The following is a 23,030-nucleotide window of genomic DNA, read 5'->3' as shown; positions in this document are numbered from 1 at the left end:
CAGATGTCAGCGCATGTATAGGGATCCATCCTTATCTTCTGCTTTCACTGTTCTAGGCAAGCGTATCTGAGGGTTCCACTATCTGCAGCTGACACAAACACATGACAATCTTCTTGTCTTTTTAGTTGTTAGGCAGAATTATATGCAGTACCCTTTGGGAACACCACACACAATTAAGACTACAAGTGACAGTACAAATTCACCTTTGGTACAAGCCCGTACTACACAGTAAAGTGGTAGCGATGGCTGAGCAGCCAGACTTAACTCAAGAGTAAAGTGAGCAGTATCAACAGTTACACAAAGGACAGCAATTACTATGATTCAAACAAACACTGATTCAAGGTTTCTGAGTAAAAGAATATACATTTATTTACACATCAGTTATAAAACATTTCACTATTATCAAGCAGTTGAAAAATCACAATCTTAATACACTACACCACACCCAGTAGATTCTGGACAAGTTAGGCTCAAAATGAAGTGTGAGCAAAATGGCACTCAAGTAATTTAAAAGGGAGGGAAAGACAAAGTTAGACAAGAGTTGAGCAGCACCAACAAGTAAGTAAGCAGGGCAATCTAAAAAAAAGGAACTACAGTGAGGAAATCAAATCAAGGGACCTGGGCCAAAGTCAATGGACCAAAGTCTTTGCAGAGGATCACACAGTTCAGGGTAGTTCGTGGTTAAGTCTTTGCCAAGAGTTCAGAACGAAGTTGGTTGGACGAAAAGTTACTTTAAAGAATAGAGAAGGACAAGCCCTCGGATTGGTGAAAGATTTCAAACACTTTCACCGTGGTTGGACGAAACGAACAACCGGGTAGCACAGTACCTTTAGAGCAGAAGAATGCTGTAGCTGAGGCAGACATTCCTGGCAGGTGCTGCAGGCTCACGGTTCCAGAAGCGACTGTCGGACTGACAAGAAGGAAGAAGACTGGAGGGTCCTGCACTGCCCAGGGAAGAAATCATCAGCGGACAAAGCGACCAATAAAAGGTGCACTCCTTAAAACCCAAACAGGGTCCGATCCTCCTGGCTATCCGGTTCACTGTAGCTGTGCACAGCAAATTCGACCAGAGGAGGGAGGCTTGGCTTGCAGTTTGGCCAACTGGTTGTTCCCACCAGCTCAAGGGGAGAAGATTCCTTGCAGATCTTCCCTGTCGTCGAAGTTTGGAGATTCAGACCCGCAGCAGGTCTTCACCGGGAGGTTCATTCGTGGTAGAGGTCCTCTTCTGTCAGCTTCTCTTCGGTTCTCTCGATCCAGTGGCGACTCTGCCTTCTCAGTCCCAGAGACCTGCTTTTTATGCAGTTTTCCCCCATTCACATAGCCTGGTTGTCAATCACCCAGCCAATCAAACAGGAGTGCGACTTGGGTTACCAACGGAACCCATGTCAGGGGTCCTAAAACCCCTCCCTCCCCTCCTGCCTACCCAGAGTTTCAGGTGCCTAAGGAGGGCTTCTGTGCAGAAGCCCGCCAAAGGACGACGAACAAAGGGACCAAACCTGGTTTGGCACGCAGAGTAAAACACGAGAAAGACCTTTACAAAAAGAAATGGCGAATAAGCCCAGCTGGAACCAAATAAAAGTAAATGTGGTCTAGCGGGTTTAAGTTCGAGGCTACTAAGGTAGCCTAAAACAATACCAAGGCTATTTAAAATAACCGCGGTAGGAAAAATAGGGTAGATACCACAGCCACCAGCCAAATCTTAGTGGAAAGGGAACTAAACAATGTTTCATGAGAGATAGACAAAAAGGGATAACTATTAACCCTTTCCAGTACTCTATGTAAGATAGTTTGTACTGAATCTGTGGTTTTAAAAAGACTAATAAAGTCAATGGCAACTTTACATGTTCTGGGAGACAGTAGTCAGTCCCAGAAAATGGAGTCTGAGTTGCGAGCTCTAAAAAGACAACCCTGTGTCACTGCACTGAAGGTGCTGTGTAACACACAGAAAAACGATGATGTCTATGGGGTAGGTGAGGCTCCACAGTCTATGAACACAAAAATGTTAACACACACACAGCAAAACACATGTAAGAGTGGGAAAAAGTCCCACACTATTACTAGGTGAAAGAAAGAAATCCTAGAAATCCAGCAAAGCTGATGAGGGACTCAGTATGTAAGAGAAATTAGCCATTCTGGAGAATTCTCCCTAACACTCGCCCCACCAGACTAATGGACAGGATGATTTAATCCACTCCTGGATGAATCTCTTCACTCTAGTCGGTTATAAACATTCTAGAGAGACCATCAGCATTTTGGTGGTGACATCCTGCTCTGTGCTAAATGGTGAAATCAAACCCTTGCAGGCAGATTGACCATTTTAGGAGTTTTGGGGTTTCCCCTTTCATTTGCATTAACCATCTCAATGGTTGGTGGTCTGTTTGAATCACAAAAGTAGATCCATACAAGTATGGTCTAAACTCCTTTAAAGACCACACAATGGCAAAACATTCACACTCTATGGTTGCCCACCTTGTTTCCGGTTCCTTCAGTTTCCTACTGATGAAGCAAATGGGGTGCTCCCTACCTTTCTCATCCAGTTGACTAAGGACTGCACCTATAACTGTATTGGGTGCATCTGTCTGCACAATGAAGGGTTGCTGATAATCAGGAGCTCTTAGGACTGGAGCTTGACAAAGGGCTATCTTCAGGTTTTCAAAGGCTTGAGTGCACTCCTCATTCCATTTAACATTTTTAGAGAATTTTGGAGAGGAGGTTACATTCAAGGGAGAAGCTATGGACCCATAGTTCTCTATGAAATTCCTGTAGTACCCAGTGAGACCTACGAAGGCTCTCATTTGGGTTTGAGTAGTAGTAGTGGCCCAGTTTTGTACAGCTTGTACTTTGCTAGGCAATGGCCTTATTTCACCCCCTCCTACCTCATGACCAAGGTAGACCACTTTGCTCTGAACACTTGGACATTTGCTTGCCTTTATGGTCAGAGGGACCTGCTCAAGAGCCTGCAAAACATATCCTAAGTGATCAACATGTTCTTTCCAAGTAGGGCTGAACACTGCAATGTCATCCAAGTATGCCATGCAGAAGTCCTCCATCCCATTCAGAACTTGATTGACCATCCTTTGGAATGTAGCAGATGCATTCTTTAATCCAAAAAGTATAACCCTAAACTGGTAGAGGCCTGCTGGGGTTGAGAATGCAGTTTTCTCCTTGGCATGGTCTGCCAGGGCTATTTGCCAATAGCCTGACGTTAGTTGAAATGTACTGAGGTACTTGGCTGCACCAAGCTTATCCACCAGTTCATCTGTCCTTGGCAAAGGATGGGCATCAGTCTTGGTGACTGCATTTAGAGCTCTATAGTCCACACAGAATCTCAACTCCTTGGATCCTGCCTTTGGTACTAAAACAACTGGACTAGACCATGGACTTGTAGAGGGCTCTATAACCCCAAGATCAAGCATCTTGTTGACCTCTCCTTTGATGTGGGATCTCACATGTTCTGACATTTTGTAACTTCTACTTTTCACAGGTAAACAGTCACCAGTGAGAATATCATGCTGGCCCCAAGGGGTCAGGCCTGGTGAAAGTGAAAACAGGGATGCAAACTGGTTTAACAGAACTTTGAACTCATCCTGTTGTTCAGAGGTCAGTTGGGAAGAGAGATTGACTTCTTCTATTATTTCATCCAAAGGTTGGCCTCTGAGTAGGTCAGGTAGAGGCTCACTCTCCTCCTCCTCTTGAGCTGAAGCTAGAAGTAAAGCTCCCACTTCTGGTCTCAAGACATATGCCTTAAAAGGGTTGATGTGAAAGACTCTGGGAGCCTCCTTAGGTCTGTCTAAGTCCACCAAATAGTTCACCTCTCCAAGTTTGCCCACAACCTTGAAGGGTCCTATCCATTTGTCCTGCAAGGCCCTGTGCCCTCTGCCTTGTTGGCACCATAAGTAATACAAGCTGGTCTTGAGTATACTCAACCATGCTGGCTTTCTGGTCATGCCAATGTTTGACCAGAGCCTGACCTGCTTTTAAATTATCACTAGCTTCTGCCATCATGTGTGACATTCTCCTCCGGAGACCTATCACATAGTCAGTCACTCTGACTGGCTTGGGGGAAGGAGCACTCTCCAACCCCTCCTTAATCAGGGCCAAGGGGCCTCTGTCTGGATGGCCATAGAGAAGTTCAAAGGGACCATAACCTACTCCCTCCTGAGGGACTTCTCTATAAGCAAAGAGAAGGCATGGCAGTAGAAGGTCCCACTTTCTTTTAAGCACCTATCATGCTCTTCATTGTACGATAACACCTCTCTACCAGTACATTTGTCTGTGGATGGTAGGCTGTAGAGAACTTGTAAATGACACCACAGTTTTTCCACATAGCTTGCATGTAGTGGGACATGAAATTGGATCCCCATGTCGGTTATCACTTCCTTAGGAAACCCTACTCTGGTAAAAATACCAAGTAGAGCCTTAGCCACAGCCTGAGCCATAACAGTCCTCATAGGTATTGTTTCAGAGTACCTAGTGGCATGGTCTACTACAACCAGGATAAACCTGTTCCCTGAAGATGTGGGAGGGTCAAGGGGACCAACAATGTCGATGCCCACCCTCTCAAAAGGAACTACCACCACTGGGAGAGGCTCCAGGGGTGCCACATTCTTGGCTCCACTCTTGCCAGAGGTTTGGCAAGTGTGACAGCTCCTACGGAATTTGTCAACTTCTGAACCCATTTTAGGCCAGTAAAAGTATAAGGAGAGCCTTTACTTGGTCTTTTTGAAACTCAAATCACTAACCAAAGGTATCTCATGTGCCAACTGTAGGAATTGGAGTCTGTTTGCTAGGGGCACTAAACGTTTTGTGCAGTCCCCAGGGATAGACTCAGTCGGGTCACTGTAGAAGAGGCCATCTTCCCAGTGCAACCTATGCTTCCCAGGCTCTTGCCCATCTAGCTGAGAATCTGCCTGTAGGCGAAGACCTTCAAGAGTAGGACACTCTCTTTGTCTTCTGTTGAAGTCTGCCCTGTTGGGTCCACCTTCTGCCAGTAAAGACTGCAGCTCAGGATGGTCAACAGGGTCGAGATCTCCAACTAAAACAATGTCTTCCTCCAGATCTAAGTCTTCAGAAACTGGATCAACCACACAGGGTTGTACCTCACACTCTGCCTCAGAAGGTGGAGGAGTCACAGGTGTGACTTTGGACAATCTTGGGGATGTCCTTGTTGGTAGCACAGGGTGCCATCTGTCTTTTTCTTGGAGGTCTTGGGTTTCCCCTTTGCCTCTTTCTTTCCAGAAATAGCATTGAGCAACTCCTGTGGAGTGGGAGCGATAGCTTCCTTTATCAACTCCTCTGGAGAGCCTCTCAGGGTCCTCTCCCTTGCAGGCCTAGTGAGCTCCTGTTTCCTTTTACTGGGAGGCCTGGGGGTGTTATACACAACTCCAAGAATTTTGAGGTCATTACCCAACAGGACTCTCCTAGGCACTTCACTCTGCACACTAACAGGTATCTTGACAGTCATATCATTACACTGGATGAGAGCTGGTAACTGGGGAAGCATTTGCATAAGCCTTCAGCTAACTTGGTTAGGCGTTTGGGTGCCTTAGCAACATCCTCCACCTTGAAAAATGTTTCATCAACCACAGTTATGCTGGCTCGAGTGTCTCTGATGGCAGGGGTTTCCTGGCCATTCACAAGAACACTATCTTTATAATACTCTTTAGTATTTATCTGGGATGGAATTATAGACATCTAAATTCTGTTGTTCACACAAGCCCAGGGACACTAAAGAAACACTAGCTGAGACGCTTATGGGTTCATCAGCCAGTAGGTGAAAGTTTCCACTTGCCATAGGTACTTCTTCCTCTGGGGAGAAGGCTAAGGAGACAGTGTGGACCCCTGAAGGTTTACCTTTACATCTGGGATCCCCTTTCGCATGGTCAGTTGACCCACAAACATAACATTTCCCAAATGTTTTGATGAATGGGGGCTTGTTCTGACCTCCAATCGGTTTGGGTCCAGATGGTACACTAGCCTGATTTGGTTTCCCTTGTGGTTTATCCTTATGTTGCTGTTTGGAGCCCTCTTTTGGATTGGAGGTATTTGAATTCTCCTTGTTATCTTTCTTTGGCTGCTTTCCCTCATCCTTCTTCTGAGTTGCCCTGTTGGCAACCCACAAGTCAGTAGCCTTAGCTAACTTCTTTGGATATATCTCCTTAGAATCAGCCAAGTGCTGTCTGAGCTCTATGGCGCCAGGCTCATATGGAGAGTCAGGCTCATATGGAGAGTCAGTCCTGGCGCCATAGGCGCCAGGCTCATAGATTAAAACTTACCTGATGCAGACCATGCTGCAAACTTACCTGATGCAGACCATGCTGCAAGAGCTCCAAGCCAAACAAGGCTTGGAAGGGACTATTTTACCTAGGGACTATTTTTTTACTCGGGTGGGGCTGGGGAGGAATACTTACCTGGGACTACTTTGGAGGCTATTTAAACCACGCCCGAAGAGCAGCACACGCTTCGCGTTATTCTGCATCCAGCAGCGTAACACTCACTGTGCCTGCAAGCCTGCATCCAGTCTTCTGCCACGCCCGCCTCGAGTTTGGAGCTCCTAGAAAAAAGGAGAAAGAAGGAGAAAAGGTTAGAACAAGAGCAATACCTTTGATCCTTACCTGAATTCCCGATACATCGCGCCTTCGAGCTGGAAGAAAGAAGTTATTTTATGACACTTTAATAGACACATTATCATCCTCATCATTTTCCACAATTGCTGAGGGGTTAGGTATTTCAGACCCACCCTCCAGACTTTGTTTCTCTAACTATTCAGACTTTTTGCCTTTAACAGAGAGATTCCTATCTCTACACAGATTTTTCAGATAATCCACAGTGTAACTAAGGACGATCTCCAGACTGTAGCTTTTCATATCAGACATGATTAATATTGCTTTTTAGTGAGGTTTAGCCTTGTGGTTAGTTGATCCAAGGTAATAGCAGCACTCTAACTGCCTGATTCATGGAATTATTTGCGTGAAAAATGCAGATTTGCGCGACTTTCTGCCCGAAAATCCCCATACTTCAAACAGGGATTTTCGGGCAGAAAGGCACGCAAATCTGCGTTTTTCACGCAAATAATTCCATGAATCAGGCTGTAAATGTAATCAATATACTTGATCCTCACCGCTGTACACCAGTGTTAGGCAGAATTATATGCAGTACCCTTTGGGAACACCACACACAATTAAGACTACAAGTGACAGTACAAATTCACCTTTGGTACAAGCCTGTACTACACAGTAAAGTGGTAGCGATGGCTGAGCAGCCAGGCTTATCTCAAGAGTAAAGTGAGCAGTATCCATAGTTACACAAAGCACAGCAACTACTATGATTCAAACAAACACTGACACAAGGTTTCTGAGTAAATTAATATACATTTATTTACACATCAGTTATAAAATATTTCATTATTATCAAGCAGTTGAAAAATCCCAATCTTAATACACTACGCCACACCTAATAGATTCTGGACAAGTTAGGCTCAAAATGAAGTGTGAGCAAAATGGCACTGCAGTAATTTAAAAAGGAGGGAAAGACAAAGTTAGTCAAGTTAGACAAGAATTGAGACACACCAACAAGTAAGTAGGGAAATCTAGAAAAAGGAACAACCGGGTTAGCACAGTACCTTTAGAGGAGAAGAATGCTGTAGCTGAGGCAGACGTTCCTGGCAGGTCCTGCAGGCTCACGGTTCCTGAAGCGACTGTCGGACTGACAAGAAGGAGGAAGACTGGAGGGTCCTGCACTGCCAAGGGAAGAAACCAGCAGCGGAGCGAAGCGACAAATAAAAGGTACACTCCTTAAAACACAAGTAGGGTCCGATCCTCCTGGCTATCCGGTTCACTGTAGCTGTGCGCAGCAAATCCGACCAGCGGAGGGAGGCCTGGCTTGCAGTTTGGCGGACTGGTTGTTCCCACCAGCTCAAGGGGAGAAGATTCCTTGCAGATCGTCCCTGTCGTCAAAGTTTGGAGATTCGGACCCACAGCAGGTCTTCACCGGGAGGTTCAGTCATGGTAGAGGTCCTCTTCTGTCAGCTTCTCTTCGGTTCTCTCGATCCAGTGGCGACTCTGCCTTCTCAGTCCCAGAGACCTTCTTTTTATGCAGTTTTCCCCCATTCACACAGCCTGGCTGTCAATCACACAGCAGGGTAGCTGTCCTGGCGGGACAGTCACCGAGCCAATCAAACAGGAGTGTGACTTCGGTTACCAAGGGAACCCATGGCAGGGGTCCTAAAACCCCTCCCTCACATCCTGCCTACCCAGACTTTCAGGTGCCTAAGGAGGGCTTCTGTGCAGAAGCCCGCCAAAGGTCGGCGAACAAAGGGACCAAACCTGGTTTGGCGCGCAGAGTAAAACACGAGAAATACCTTTACAAAAAGAAATGGCGAATAGACCCAGCTGGAACCAAATAAAAGTAAATGTGGTCCAGCGGGTTTAAGTTTGAGGCTACCAAAGTAGCCTAAAACAATACAAAGGCTATTTAAAATAACCGCGGTAGGAAAAATAGGGTAGAGTCCACTGCCACCAGCCAAATCTTAATGGAAAGAGAACGAAACAATGACAGACAAAAAGGTATAACTATTAACCCTTTCCAGTACTTTATGTAAGATAGTTTGTACTGGGTCTGTGGTTTTAAAAAGACTAATAAAGTCAATTGCAACTTTTCATGTTCTGGGAGACAGTAGTCAGTCCCAGAAAATGGAGTCTGAGTTGGGAGGTCTAAAAAGACAACCCTTTGTCACTGCACTGAAGGTGCTGTGTAACACACAGAAAAAAGATGATGCCTATGGAGTAGGTGAGGCTCCACAGTCAATGAACACAAAAATGTTAAACACACACAGCAAAACACATATAAGAGTGGGATAAAAAGGAGCACACTCTTACCAGGTGAAAGAAAGAAATCCTAGAAATCCAGCAAAGCTGCTGAGGGACTCAGTAGGTAAGGGAAATTAGCCATTCTGGAGAATTCTCCCTAACATTAGTTACGACGCCCATATACCTGGTCACCCCAAACACCACAGAATGTAAGGAAGGCATGGTATCAAAGTAAAACAGACACAAATAATCACAGTTCACAGGTGTTTATTGAACTTTATCAGGGGTGTGAAAAACTCCCATCTGAACCTAAATCTAAAATGGGAGCAAGCTACGATCATCATATGAAAAGAATACAGTCCTGGTGGAGTCTAGTCAAATAAAAAGGGGCTATGCTAAAAAGAAAATAGTTCCAATCCTTACCTCTATGCTACAAAATAGTGTGGTATAATGTTCACAAAAAGAAGGAAGTGTTCACAAAATGATAAGTCAGGATTTTAGGCCAGGGGCCTCCCTTCCCCACGTTTTAGCACGAGAAAAGGCGTGTCACTCAAGCACAGCAGACTACTGTGCTTGTTTGGCACGAGTTCACAGGTTCTTTCTCCATCATCAGGGCCATGTGTGCCCAAGTCTCTATTGTGCAAAGTCTCTTGCCTCAGAGGACCTGATGTACTAATATCACAAAGAAAAGTTCCTTTCTCAATATTCATGTCAGGCGATTTACTCTTCAGCCTGGATCCCCCTCAGCTGGGCTTCGATCCTTCTTTCACCATTAGCCTCCATCAGTCTTTGAAAAGCTGTCTTTTCCTTATCACGCCCATATACTGGGACCTGCCAGTACCATTTGGTTAAGTCTAGGGTGGATAAAAAGGAGGCTTTCCAAGATTATTAATTAGGTCAACGATGAGTGGCATGGGATATACATTGAAGTCGTAAATGGCATTAACTTGGTTGAAATCTATGCAAACCTCCAGGAATGGTCAGGTTTGGTGACCAATACGACAGGGGACGTCCATCGGATGGAAGAAGGCTTGGTAATATTTGCTCTCAACATTTTATTCACTTCCTCAACCACTATCTGTTTACGGGCTTCCGGGAGTCTATACGGTTCTAGATGAACCACTTTTCCCTTAGGTGTTCTAATATAGTAATAGGTGCCGTTTACTATCCTGGCTTTTGTGAGAATACATCGGGAAACAATGTGACTGCATCTTTTAGATCTTCTTGTTGTTGATTAGAGAGCTGTGGAGGAATCAATTCAAAGTTGCCTATTTCTTCTGGAACCAAACAGGATAGTATTGTGGCATGGGTGGCCGATGGGTTCCCCTTCCACTCTTAAGAGATTTACATGATATAGATGGACTTTCTGTTTCCTGTCCTGTTGGGCTACTTTATAAGTAAAGGTCCACGTTCGTTCCAATATTTCAAATGGCCCGTGCTACTTAGAGACAACTTTGTTTTCCGAGGTGGGTAAGAGGACTAGTACTTTTTGTCCTATGGAAAATGATCTTAAGCTCACTTTCTTGTCGTAAGTGGATTTTTGTTGGATCTGGGCTTTTTCCATATGCGTACAGACTAGATCTCAAACAAGTCTCATATGCTGTGGCAATCTGGTAGCGGTTTGCGAGAGGGGAATGGGTGCCTCTTCTCGTTCTTCCCAGGTTTCCCAGAGCACGTCCAGGACATCTCTAGGTTCTCTGCCATAAAGTAATTCAAAAGTAGAGAATCCAGTAGAGGTCTGATGGGTTTTCCTTATTGAAAATAGTGCCATGGGGATCATTCGGTCCCAGTCCTTCCCGTCTTTATCTATCAATTTAGGATCAATTTAAGTGTTTTATTGAATCTATCTACCAATCCATTGGTTTGGATGGTATACAGAAGTTTGTAAGGTGGTAATATGGAGTAGCTCTTTGACTTAGCCATGAGCTTGCTCATCAAATTTGAACCTTGATCTGTCAGTATTTCAATGTGGAAGGGCCCTGTGTACCTTTGAAACACGCTACACCATTCTTCAGCTGCAATATCCAGTCTTATGTTTCTTTTCCTTGAGGCTTCTTCAAAGTCGCATTTCTGTGTTGAGAAGGGCAAGGGTAATTCCCTCCTAGTCGTCCTCTCTGATCTCGCCGCCTTTCTCCTCGGTTTAAACTGCCATCTTGAAATTGCTGCTTCCTCGTGCATTTTACCTTGCTCAGAGTGTGCTTTCGTGCTCTACCTTTTATCTGCGTGGGGAAGTGTAATGGGAGTCAGGTGTGTGTAGTTATCAGTAATTGCCTGACTCTACCTCACCCTTGTGTTAAGACATGTCAGGTATACGGCTCTGGTGTTAGTTTGTTGTTGGTCACGATGAACCGCCTGTGAGAAAGTGTTTGTGTCGGAAAGGGAGGGGGGGTTGAGTTTCTAGATATCCTACCTTCGGTGTCCCACTTGCACTCCCTGAAGACCACCCATCCAGGTGATCTTCCCGCACCGGTCCACCCCCAGGAACTGCATCTAATAGTGATGGCTGTGTCCTGGCCACCTGGATGACAGATCCCTGGGGACTAGCGAGTGAGACACCTTCATGTTTCTCACAAGAAGGACCGAGAAGGAAGGCATGTGTATCAGAGATGGAGCTTAGTGCGACAGTGAGGGCTTCTGTAAGCTGGTGTGCAATGGGGATGTAAGATATTTCTACTACCTTCACTGCATCTGTGAACAATGGGACATCAGGGAAACATTCAGCACCTATGGCGGATCAACGAGCAAAGGTATCAGCCTAACAGGGAATAGATTTTCTTTGTACCTCACATTGAACATATGGCGCTTCTTGATCTACGGGTATCAAGCAGCTAACAATGAAGTCACTTCCGTTCTGAGTCAGAATGGGTCCAGATCTGTTGACAGGGTAGGGGCTTGGTAGGGGTAAGAATTGAGCTATTACAGTTTGAGAAGAGGCCAGATGTAGTTGCATTGTGATTGGGGTAAGAGCCTAATGTACCCATCATAGAGTTTGGGGGTGGACCCAGGCTCTTGTGAACTAAGAACCCCTTCACTAGTGTCTTAAGTGGCATTCATTCTTCCTGTGACCTGAAGTGACGAATCCCTTGATGGTGCTTCTTCCAAGGAGGGGGACCCTTCCCATGGGGCCAGGGCGGTGAGGCTACTGCCCAACAGTCCCCGTTGGGGTGGTACTCAGCGGTAGGATCCCATTGGAGATGACCCCTATGCGGGAGAAGGGAAGACTATCAAGGGAGAACACGGTAGGTCAACCTCCATTTTACCCTGCATTATCCACAACACAGATAGGACCCAAGCACCTGATCCTCTATATCACCTCTTTCTGCTGCTAGTTACTTAATGCAGAGGAGCCCTGTCTATAAGATAAACAATACTGTGACGAGGAAGAGTGAGAAAAATATTGGAGTAGATAGTTCCACAAGTACTGACACGAAGAAGAGCAGGTAATGAAGAGCCCTACACAGAACCAAGACAAACATACTAGCTATCAGAGATTCAAGAGCCGACTAACAATAACAACTGATGAAGGGCTTTCCTCCAATTCAGTCCTGCCCCAGAGGAGCATTGAGCTGGGAAGCGAGTGTTAGGGAGAATTCTCATAAATAGCTGATTTCCCTTACCTAATGAGCCCCTCAGCAGCTTTGCTAGATATCTAGGGTTTATTTTTTTCACCTGGTAAGGGTGTGAGCCTTTTCCCCACTCTTACATGTGTTTTGCTGTGTGTGTTGCTACCATTTGTGTGATCTTGGGCTCTGGAGCCTCACCTACTCCATGAGCACCATTTTTATGTGTGTTACACAGCACCTTCAGTGGAGTGACACAGGGTTGCCTTTTAGACTTCCCACTGACTCAATTGTTCTGGGACTGACTACTGTCATCCAGAAACATGTAAAGTTGCCATTAACTTTATGTAGTCTCTTTAAACCACAGACCCAGTACACCCCATTTTAGATGGAGTATTGGAAAGGGTTAATTCTTATCCCTTTTTGTCTGTTTCTCTTGGAGCACTGTTTTGCTCCCTTTTCATCAAGACTTGGCTGGTGGCAGTGTTAACTACCCTATTTTTCATACCGCGGTTATCTTATATAACCATGGTATTGTTTTAGGCTATTATATTTGCCTCGAACATAAACCCGCTTGACCAAATATATTTTATTTCGGCTCTGGCTGGGTTTCTTTTTGTTAAAGTCTTTCTTGTGTTTTACTCTGTGTGCCAAACCAGGTTTGGTCCCTTTCTTTGTCTTTTCGTGCAGAAGCCCTCCTTAAGGTGCCTGAAAGTCTGGGTAGGCATAATCTGAGGGAGGGGTTTCAGGACCCCTGCCATGGGTTCCCTTGGTAACGCAAGTCACACTCCTTTTTGATTGGCTGGGTGACTGTCCTTTCCAGGACAGCCACCCTGCTGTGTGATTGACAGCCAGGCTGTATGTATGGGGTAAAACTGCATAAAAAGCAGGTCTCTGGGACTGCAAAGGCAGAGTCGCCACTGGAACGAAAGAACCAACGAGGAGCTGATGGAAGAGGACCCCTACAACGACTGAACCGCCCGGAGAAGCTCTGCTGCAGGTCCGAATCTTCAGAATCTGACGACAGAAAAGATCCTCCAGGAAACTTCTTCCCTTGAGCTGGTGGGACCAACCAGTTCGCCCAAACTTAAAGCCAGGACCCCTCCTATGGTCGAATTTGCTGCACAGAGCTACAGTGGGCCGGATAGACAGGAAGGTCAGACCCTGCTTGGGTTTTAAGGAGCGCACCCTTTATTTGTTGCTTTGCTCTGCTGCTGGTTTCTTCCCTGGGTATTGCAGGACCCTCCAGTCTTCCTACTTCTTGTCAGTCCGACAGTCGCTTCAGGAACCGTGAGCCCGCAGGAACTACCAGGAACGTCCACCGTAGCTACAGCTTCGTCTCTGTTTTAAGGTACTGTGCAAATCCGGTTGGTTGTTTCGTTCAGCCGTGCTGAAAGTGTTTGAAATCTTTCTCCAAACTGAGGGCTTGTCCTTCTTTTCTCTTTGAACTAACTTTTCTGCCAACCAACCTCATCTGGAATCAGTGGCACGAACTTTACCACAAACTACCCTGAACTGTGTGATCTTGAGCAAAAGACTTTTGACCCATTGACTTTGGCCCCAAGCCTTTTCTACCTGATTCCATCACTGTAGTTCCTCTTGCTCAATTGCCCTGAGTACTTACCTGTTGGTGTGGTTCAATTTCTGTTAACTTTGTATTACCCTTTGTCTTTCCCTCCCGTTTAAATTGCTGGAGTGCCATTTTGCTCCCACTTCATTTTGTGAGCTTAACTTGTCTGGAACTTATTGGGTAACGTTTTCTCAATGTTTACCATTTTATTAAATGAAAAAGGGGCGATATAAACACCCATCTTTCCCTATCCTAATGAAGATGTCCCTATCTAGCAAACTAAGCTAAAGAAAAATGATCTAGTGTCCCAAAAGTCTCTGACCCTCACACTAATACATACAACTAAATAACATAAGGAATATTTGGCCGTCTTCAATTCAATACAATAGAATAACAGTTCAAAGTTATACGTTCTTGAAAGTACTCCTTCTGACAAGGATTGGATTCCCTTCCCTTGGATCAACATAGGATTACCTTTGGAGAAGTTTTGATTCAGCAAAGTTCTGCTCAGTTCAACACCACAGATCCTCGCCTTCAAATGCGACTTTCCACTTGTTAAAGTAAGTGTCTCTTCCATAAACACTTGTTCCACAAATCAAAGTAATTGGTGTATTTACCAATATCCTTCTTGGCAAGGCAAAAATATCTCTCTCTCAAAGCACAAGTTCATAAATCAAGGTAATTGGTTTTTAAAAGATGCAAAGCAATTATCAACATATCACATTTTTTCTTCAAATGGAACACCTTTGTCAGAATAAAACATCAACTACTTCTGGTACTTCCACACTTGTGCTTGAAATAAAATAGTGTTATTAAGTCATTTTCATTACACCTCTTTGCCACATTCATTTGCTTCAGGAGAACATCTTTCATGGTCCACTCGCGGGCCAAGACTAACTATTATTGGTCCCTTGTCTGGTTTACCTGCCTGCCAGGATGTAAAACTTCTAAAATTACAATTGTTCTTGGTGGCAATATTTGTTCCAAGATCCTCCACACCAATATCCTATGTGAGAAGGGATGAACAATGGCTGCCTCTGTTTATAGTCTCTTGACTATTGATAATGTGGGTTGCGGGTCTCCCACAATTGGTGTCCCATAAAAGGGGAGTTGCGCCCCTGTCGCCTCTGTACTACTCCTTTGCAGCCTCTTGGCAATGCAGTTTACAAGTTTCCCCAAATTGGTGTCCCATATAAGGGGAGTTGCGCCCTTGTCACCTTTATACTGCTTTATTCGTTCGGTATTTAAAATTATGGGTTTCTTTCAAAAGTCTTGCTCAGAGCACCCCTGGGTCACGTTTAGTGTTAGGCACACTCACCAGTCTTCTCTGGCATCTGATCCCCTTGCCGAGACTGCGGTGGGCCTCCTGCCTCCATTCACATGTCTTCAGAGGTTTTCACAGTTCTCTAGCTCTTTTGACCCTCCGCTGCTTCCTGCAAACCAGAGCTCTGCATGTCTGGCTGGAAGCATGTCTCCCTCTCAGCTGGATCTCTCTTTCCGACACCACTTCCTGCTGCTCTTACTATGCAATGTGGCGGGCCTGCATATCTTGCATCAGCATCAGCTGGCGTTCTCTTTTCAACTTCTGTGGAGGACTCAGCACTGTGGTCTGCCTCTGCATTACCTATTCCTTCGACATCTCCCCTCACCTGCAACTCATTCCTTAATTTTAATGTCCCGCTCAGGTGTTTTGGTCTAACAACTAGACCGCACATTCTGGTTAATGGCATTATTGATCCTGTAGCGGGGTGATCTTTCAACACACTTTATTGGGAGACAGGTGTAGGCAGGCACACAATATACAGCTTAACCCTTCACTTATAATTTGACCGGCCTCTTACCTGTTATCAAACCCCGCTCTCCTGGGTTCTAGATCAACCCGGTGTACCTCGCTAGGAAGATAAGGGTAAGGAAGATCAAGAGGTTAGGACAGACAGGTTCCCTAAATACCCCTGAGGAGAACACACATGGTTAGAATAACTGGAGCACAAAAAAAAAAGGCGGACAAAAGGAATGCTGGTGTATGGTTCTTTTTAGTCGGTAAAAGCTTACTTATATACTTTTCCGGTACACCATCAGGGATTTTGTGGGTTTTTGTATAAAAAGGGAAAACACAAGACACTATATACAGATTACACTGAATCTAGCAGCTGCGTAACTAAAAAACAAAAAATATAAAAAGAGTCCTTTAAATATTAACAATATAATAGAGTTTTAAAAAAAATATATACAAGTCTGTACAGTATTAAGAACTATTCATAGTGACCTTACTTGCCAGACAACCTGGCCAGGGTTGTCTCAAGGTCCTTGCTGCTGTTCTCGGGCGGTTCTTTCCTCCTGCGCTCCTCAATGGTGGCTCTTGTGACAGTAGGCGGTAGGCAGCAGCAACACTGTGGGGGATGCCTGAAGTCTTTGTAGGGGTGAGAGTAGGTGGTGGCAGGCAGCAGCAGCAACAACAACAATATGTGGGCCCAAATGTCTTTATATGGGCTGGGCTGCGTATGTCAGATGCAGCCCAGCACTCAGAGGCAATGTAGGGGGGCCCTCCACACTACTCACTCCACCTGGGCCATGTCTGCCAGTTGTGGTTCAGGGAGTTCAGGTGGGCCCCCTAGAAGGGGATGGCTATTAGTTTAAGTTCAGCCCCCTAAAGGGTTAAAAGCACATTTTGGATGCTCCCCTGCTACGGGGAGCGCCCGTCATTAAAGTTGCCTGGGGTCCAAGTGATATGATCCCACCTGGGGGGGGGGGGGTGGCAAAGCATACAGGCATTCCCCTGCTAATCAGGGGAGTGCCAGGATAAGGGCCCGGGTCAGGGCGGTGTCAGGGCGCAGAGCGGAGCACCAGAAACCCTGTTGCAGGGTTTCACCAACTGTAATCCCATGCGCTCTGGGTCCCTTACTCTAGTTTTCCAATTGATCCAAGGTGCGGTTCTTGCACCAGGGATCCAATTTTCTTTTCTTTTTTCAGGATCCCCGGCACGGCTTAATGAACTGGGGATCCTGTCATTAATCCCCGACGGTGGGGGCTTACATGCTTCCCACCTTTGAACTATCCTCTGCCCTGAAGATATTTTTTTTATTTATTTGCATTTTTAAAGCGCTCACACAGCCCGCAGGCATCGAGGCGCTGTTACAGAAATTGTTTGTTTTTTAGTTGCGTAATTGTTTTTTATTTGTCTTAGTTGCATATTTATAATGCGCTTAAATTCCCAGAGGTTTCTAAGCACAAACCCGGGGATCGAACCTGTGTTGCTTTGTGTCGTCTTCCTACCAAGGCGAGCACGTTGCTGCTGACCTATCCTCCCAGGACAAAGATAGCTTTGGCCTGATCAATAAATGTATTCAGCCATAATTTAGGACAGGTCACGAGTGCCACCCAGTACCCCAAAACTCAGGCACCCGATATAGTACCCCTGAACTCCAAGGAGTCTGCTCTAGAGAAGGAGGGATGAACAGACTGAAACCTCACACTGGACCCCTGGTGTATCATATGTTAATTTCATAACTTGTCTGCTCTCCCTGTTGGTACGACAGAGAGCAGTCGGGGCCTCATATAGGTTTTCCCCTGCACTTGGCGGAGTACACTGCTCCAAGTCAGGGGCCCTATCTTTCAGTGAGAAATGGGCAACTGTTCCTCTACCACGTCCAGCATGGCAGGGACAATACGAGCAGGATCGGGAATAACCACTGAAGGAATGCTCTGAGGATGGGGTTCAGGTTCCGTAGGAGTGGGATCTGGATCTGTACCCATGCTAGTGTCTGATCTAACCATTGGTCTCGGTAGATGCGGAACTTATCGCCCTCGGCGTCAGCATCTTCACTGGCTTCCAGCTGACCTTCTGATGTTCTCTCTGCCTCGGTAAATGGAGAAGCTTCTGGGGATTGAGCCTTCAGAGGATCTTCTTCAGGACTTTCACCGCTGCAGTCTCGTTACCGGCCCCCTGGCCGGTTTTTCATTGGTCACCTCTGGTGTCAGCTCAACCTCATCCCTGTCTGGGAGCAGGTGGTTCTGGTGCAAGGTATTGATATTACTTGACCGTCTTTGCTCTCGCAGTCTACCAGCTGATGCTCTATGATGAATGGCTGAGACTCCCACTTATCATTGAGCTTGCTGTTTCCTCTCTTTCCCAGGCTGTGGATCAACACATGATCGCCAGGCTGAAGTGCATGAATCCTGACTTTGGTGTTGTAGCAGCATTTGCTCTCTTCCGCCGACTTCTCCACGGCAGCCTGGGCTAGCTGATATGATTTCTCCAATTGACGCTTTAGCTGTTTAACATAGCTGGTGTAGTTCTTGCTACCTTTTCCGTCTGCGGACACTCCAAAACACAGGTTGACAGGCAGCCGGGCATCCCTTCCAAACATCAAGAAATATGATGCAAACCCAGTGGCATCATTCTTCGTACAGTTGTACGCATGGCTCAGGGTGACCACATGCAGAATCCATCTGTTCTTCTCCTCTGGCCTCAGGGTGCCCAGCATGGCCAAGTGGGTAGGATTAAACCTCTCCACTTGGGCATCTCCCCGAGGTTGATATGGAGATGTACGGGTCTTCTTGATGCCAACCAGCTCCAGCATCTGCTTGATGAGTGTCGATTCAAAGTCTGGTCCCTGGTCGGAATGAATCCTGGCCGGCCAGCTGTAGTGCACAAAGTATTTTTCCCACAATATACAGGCAATGGTGGTGGCACACTAATCTTTGGTGGGAAATGCCTGCGTGTACTGAGTGAAATGGTCTGTCACCACCAGGATGTTCTGTACTCCTTTCCTGTCCATCTCCAGCTTGAGGAAGTCATTGCAGATGAGGTCCATGGGTCCAGAACCCTGCAGATGATGATAGGATGCAGGACGAGCAGTGGTCTTCCTGGTGACACACCTGGCGCAGTGCTGGCAATAATACTTCACATCTGCTGCTAGTCTGGGCCAGAAAACCCTTGAGCCGACCAACTCGAAGGGTCTGTCGCTGCCAAGATGTACGTAATGGTCGTGGAGTACATACAATACAACTCAGCGGAATCTCTGTGGCAAAACCAGGTGATGTAGTAGTCGGTCTACAACCTTGCTTTCCTTGTTACAGAATTCCACCCTTCTGCACGAGTGCCTTCCACTCCTTCAGCATTGCAGCTTGCTCTGGGTCATGAAGGACATCTATGGACGCATCCGCTCCCGTGGTCTTGGAGTTCAGGAACGGAGCAATGCCAGGATCTGCTAGCTGCGACATATGGATTTCATCTTGGGTCAGACAGCTACCTCCAAACTGGTGATGTTGCAGTAGATGATGGGTACTGCATCAGCTAAGGATCCCAAGCAATCCACTCTCCTAGCTTGGTCTGGCTCCTGCTGACTAGCAACCTGGCAGATAGCGCTGATGCCTTCCGAAGACAGCTCCTTCCATGAGGTGGATCCAGATGTATCATCTGAATGAGCATGAGGCCTCAGAGAGGGCATCAGCATCAATGCTAGTGCACCCAGATCTATATTGTAGACTGAAGTTGTATGTGGACAGTGTGGTGAGCCAATGGTGTCCGGTAGCATCCAGCTTTGCCAACTTCAACACATACATTAGGGGGTTGTTGTGTGTCCTAACCGTGAAGGTGGCCCTATAGAGGTAATCCTGGAACTTCTCTGTAACAGCCCACTTCAATGCCAAAAAATCCAACTTGTGGACTGGATCATTCTTCTCTGCAGCATGCTGGCTGGCGAAAGCAACCTTCTTGTTTCACCATTGGTCCCCTGGTAGAGAACCCCTCCCCCCATCCCTCCAGACTCGCATCCACATACAGAATGTAAGGTAACTGCGGATCTGCGTAGGCCAGAACTGGTGCTGTGGTGAGAGTCCGCTTGAGCTCTCGAAAGCCTGCTGGCTTTGGTCAGTCCAACACTCACCAAAGGGCTCCCGTGGATGATATAGATGGTCCGCAGAGTTTGTGGTGTTCTTCCGACTCCTCTGGGTAGGTGTGTACCCTTTGGTGAGGTCCACAAGCGACTGGGCGATGTTGGCGTATCCCACGATGAACCTCCTGTAGTAATTACAGAATCTCAGTAAACTCTAACTTCTTGAGGGTTTGAGGTCTTGGCCAGGTGAGGAGGGCATCCATCATTGCCGTATCCACGGCAATGCCATCCACGGAAACGATGTACCCGATGTACTCGACACTTGTCTGGCAAAACTGGCACTTTAGCCCTTGTCCGCACTGACCTTTAGCCCTTGCTCCTGCAGGCGATCCAGCACCTTCATGAGCCTCCTGTTGTGTTTCTCCAGGGTCCTCCTGAACACAATGATATAATCTTGGTACACCAGTACTTCCAGGAGGTTCATGTCGCTGACTGTCTAGTCCATAAAGCGTTGGAAAGACGCTGGCGTACTGAAGATCGCCTGAGGCATCCTGACAAACTCATAAAATCCCAAAGGACAGATGAAAGTGGTCTTCTCACGATCTGCTGCATGCATCAGGATCTGGTATTAACCACTCTGCAAGTCCAGGACCGAAAACCACTTACTCCCAGTCACGCAGTCCAGTGACTCGTCCACCCGTGGCATGGTGAAAAGGACCGGAATAGTGTTAAGTTGACTTTATTCGATGCACACCCGGACATCCCCATTTTTCTTCCGGGCGACGACATTGGCAGAAGCATAGGGATTCCTGGACTCCTGGATAATCCCTGCCCGCAGAAGATCATCCAGATGACGGCATACATCCTCCAAGTCTCCTCTGGCTAGGCATCGCGACCACTCCCTGAAGGGAGTGTCATCGGACACACAGATCCGATGTTCAACTCCATGGGCCTTGCCAATGTCCCATGGGCTTGTGGAGAATGCCTTAGCGCGCAAGGCAAGCTGCTCCCTCATGTGGTCTTTGTCCCTCTCCGAGATCAGGGAGTCTCAAAAGTCCAAGGTCTTCGGATCCAACACGTCTCGGATGTGGCGACACTCGCTGGGGCTACAGATGGGGTCAGGTCGAACTGTGTGATGATGGTGCATCCTGGTACACGGATGGTCCTATTGGTCACATTAATGACCTTGATGGTCTTCAGGTCCATTCCATCCATTGTCACCTGGGTCCGCTGTACCAGTAAACCCTGTGGGAGCTCTCCACTTTCTGGTGCCTCCATCACCAGACATCTTGGTCGTTGCTCCCCGTTGAGTCACGCTCTGCCAGGAATCATCACAGTGGCGTGCGCCAGGATTGTGATCTGCCCGAACCGGGTGGTGCGAACATCTCCATCAGGTGGAGCTCTGGATTGGATCTCTCTCTGCAAGTACTCCTGTTGGCACATGGAATGTATGGACAACATGCTGACATATCGTGATCCAGCCCTCGCCCAACATTATGCTGCCAGTGCGTCAAACATTGAGGCATTTGTTCCAATCACCAATGGTGTTGCAGGATCTTCACTCCGACTGCTGCAGACCAGAGCCAGAGTGCCGATAGGAGCGCTGAATCCAGCTACATTTCATAGAAACTGGAGTCTGACCTGGATGTACCCCAAATATTTGCAAGGATTGTCTCCCACGCAAATCCAGCACCTTTCAGCCCAGTCAAGGGCTCCAATGGTATATGCGCTAGGAGTTTTCTGTAGAACGGCTCATAACTGATGGCCACCTGTGAGCCGCTATCCATAAGCGCTTGTGCCTGGCGACCAACAATGGCAATTGTCACTGTAGCTGGTGGTCCTAGGAGCCCATCAAGTATTGCCCATGATGTTCAGGTGCTGCGCTTGCTGGAAGTTTGACTACAGGTGATCTTCCTCTCGGGTGAACTAGCTGGTCTGGGTGGATGCTGGTTCACAGATGACTTGCCCACCAGTGGCATCACTGCAGCCTTGGGCCCATCTGGTGGCGCAGACTTGTTAGTTATCACCTCTACTCAGTTGGAGCATAGTAGCATTGAGGATTCAGATGCTCTGCTTCCTGGTCCTCGCTGGCATTTCCCATCATCGTTTGTGTTGGACTATTCAAGGTTTGGAATCTTGCTGTGACTTGGTTGTAATCTGGTGGGTTTGTACACATGCAGAATGTTTGGCCCTCTTGTCCACACCTATGGCAGAACTGCCAATGCTGGAGAGGTGCAGGATGCCGTTGGTTCATTTGGGGCCATTGTGGCTCTTGAGCACGCCGGAAGAGCTTGTGTTCGCTCTCTCGGGCTGGCAGTATCTTCTGCACTCTGGTGGCCTGGATATCATTACAGGCAGTGGCTTGGCTGAACCCTCTGCAGCTGCATCGCCTGGATGGATTGGCACAACTCATCCACTTGATGTCTCAGATCATACTCCTGGGCAGCATATGGAGACATTAGTTGACTCAGTAAACTGTACACTGCATCCTCCATTTTGCCCTCCAGAGTAGGCACCTCGTGGACCAGTTCATCAAAGGGTGGTGGTTTCTAGGTCCGTTGTCAGAGTTGTAGTTGCAGAAGTAACAGTGGCATCAATTTAGTTCCGCGCATAACCTGTTGCAGCCTGACCAGGTTCAGGCTGTTTTGCTCAATACCCTTCCGTTGCAAAGTCAGCTGAAGAATCAGCTTGGTCCTGGACAGATATTCACAGAGACGCTCACCCTGTTGGAGGCGGGTGGCTTAGTACTTCACCATGAGATCTGCACCGGACTTGGTGGCTAAAAACATTCCAACCAGCGTGTACATATTGCCCTTCCCTGTGGTGTCTGGATGTGCAGCATGGAACACCTGGATGACTCAATGCAGGACCATGCAGACTATCAATGATGCTTCTTCTCCCGGTCTGTAGCTCTCCAGTCATGTATCGTCTGGTTGGTGTGCCCAAAGTTGGTATTCCCCTTCACCCCTCAGGGTTGGTTTCTCCCCAGAGAAGGGTCTCAGGCGGACATAGGTGCCATGCTCAGATGGTGTCGTGATGGCCTTGTTTAACACATCCTTGAAGCATCCACCATGGAGGAAGTGATCAGTTTGCTGTCTCTTTCCGCTGGTGTAGCACTGGCATGCACTCTAGGACATGGTAAAATGTGGTGCTTACTGGCGCAGCCATGATGGCATTGATACTGGGTGCTGCATGATGAAGGGGTGCAGCGCTCAGCAATGCAGGATTTGGGCTAAGCACAGGTGGTGCGACTGGG

This window comes from Ambystoma mexicanum, chromosome 10, assembly GCF_040938575.1.
Source record: "Ambystoma mexicanum isolate Mex_15411 chromosome 10, UKY_AmexF1_1, whole genome shotgun sequence".
Classification (NCBI taxonomy): Eukaryota; Metazoa; Chordata; class Amphibia; order Caudata; family Ambystomatidae; genus Ambystoma; species Ambystoma mexicanum.
Note: the sequence above shows the minus strand (reverse complement) of the source record.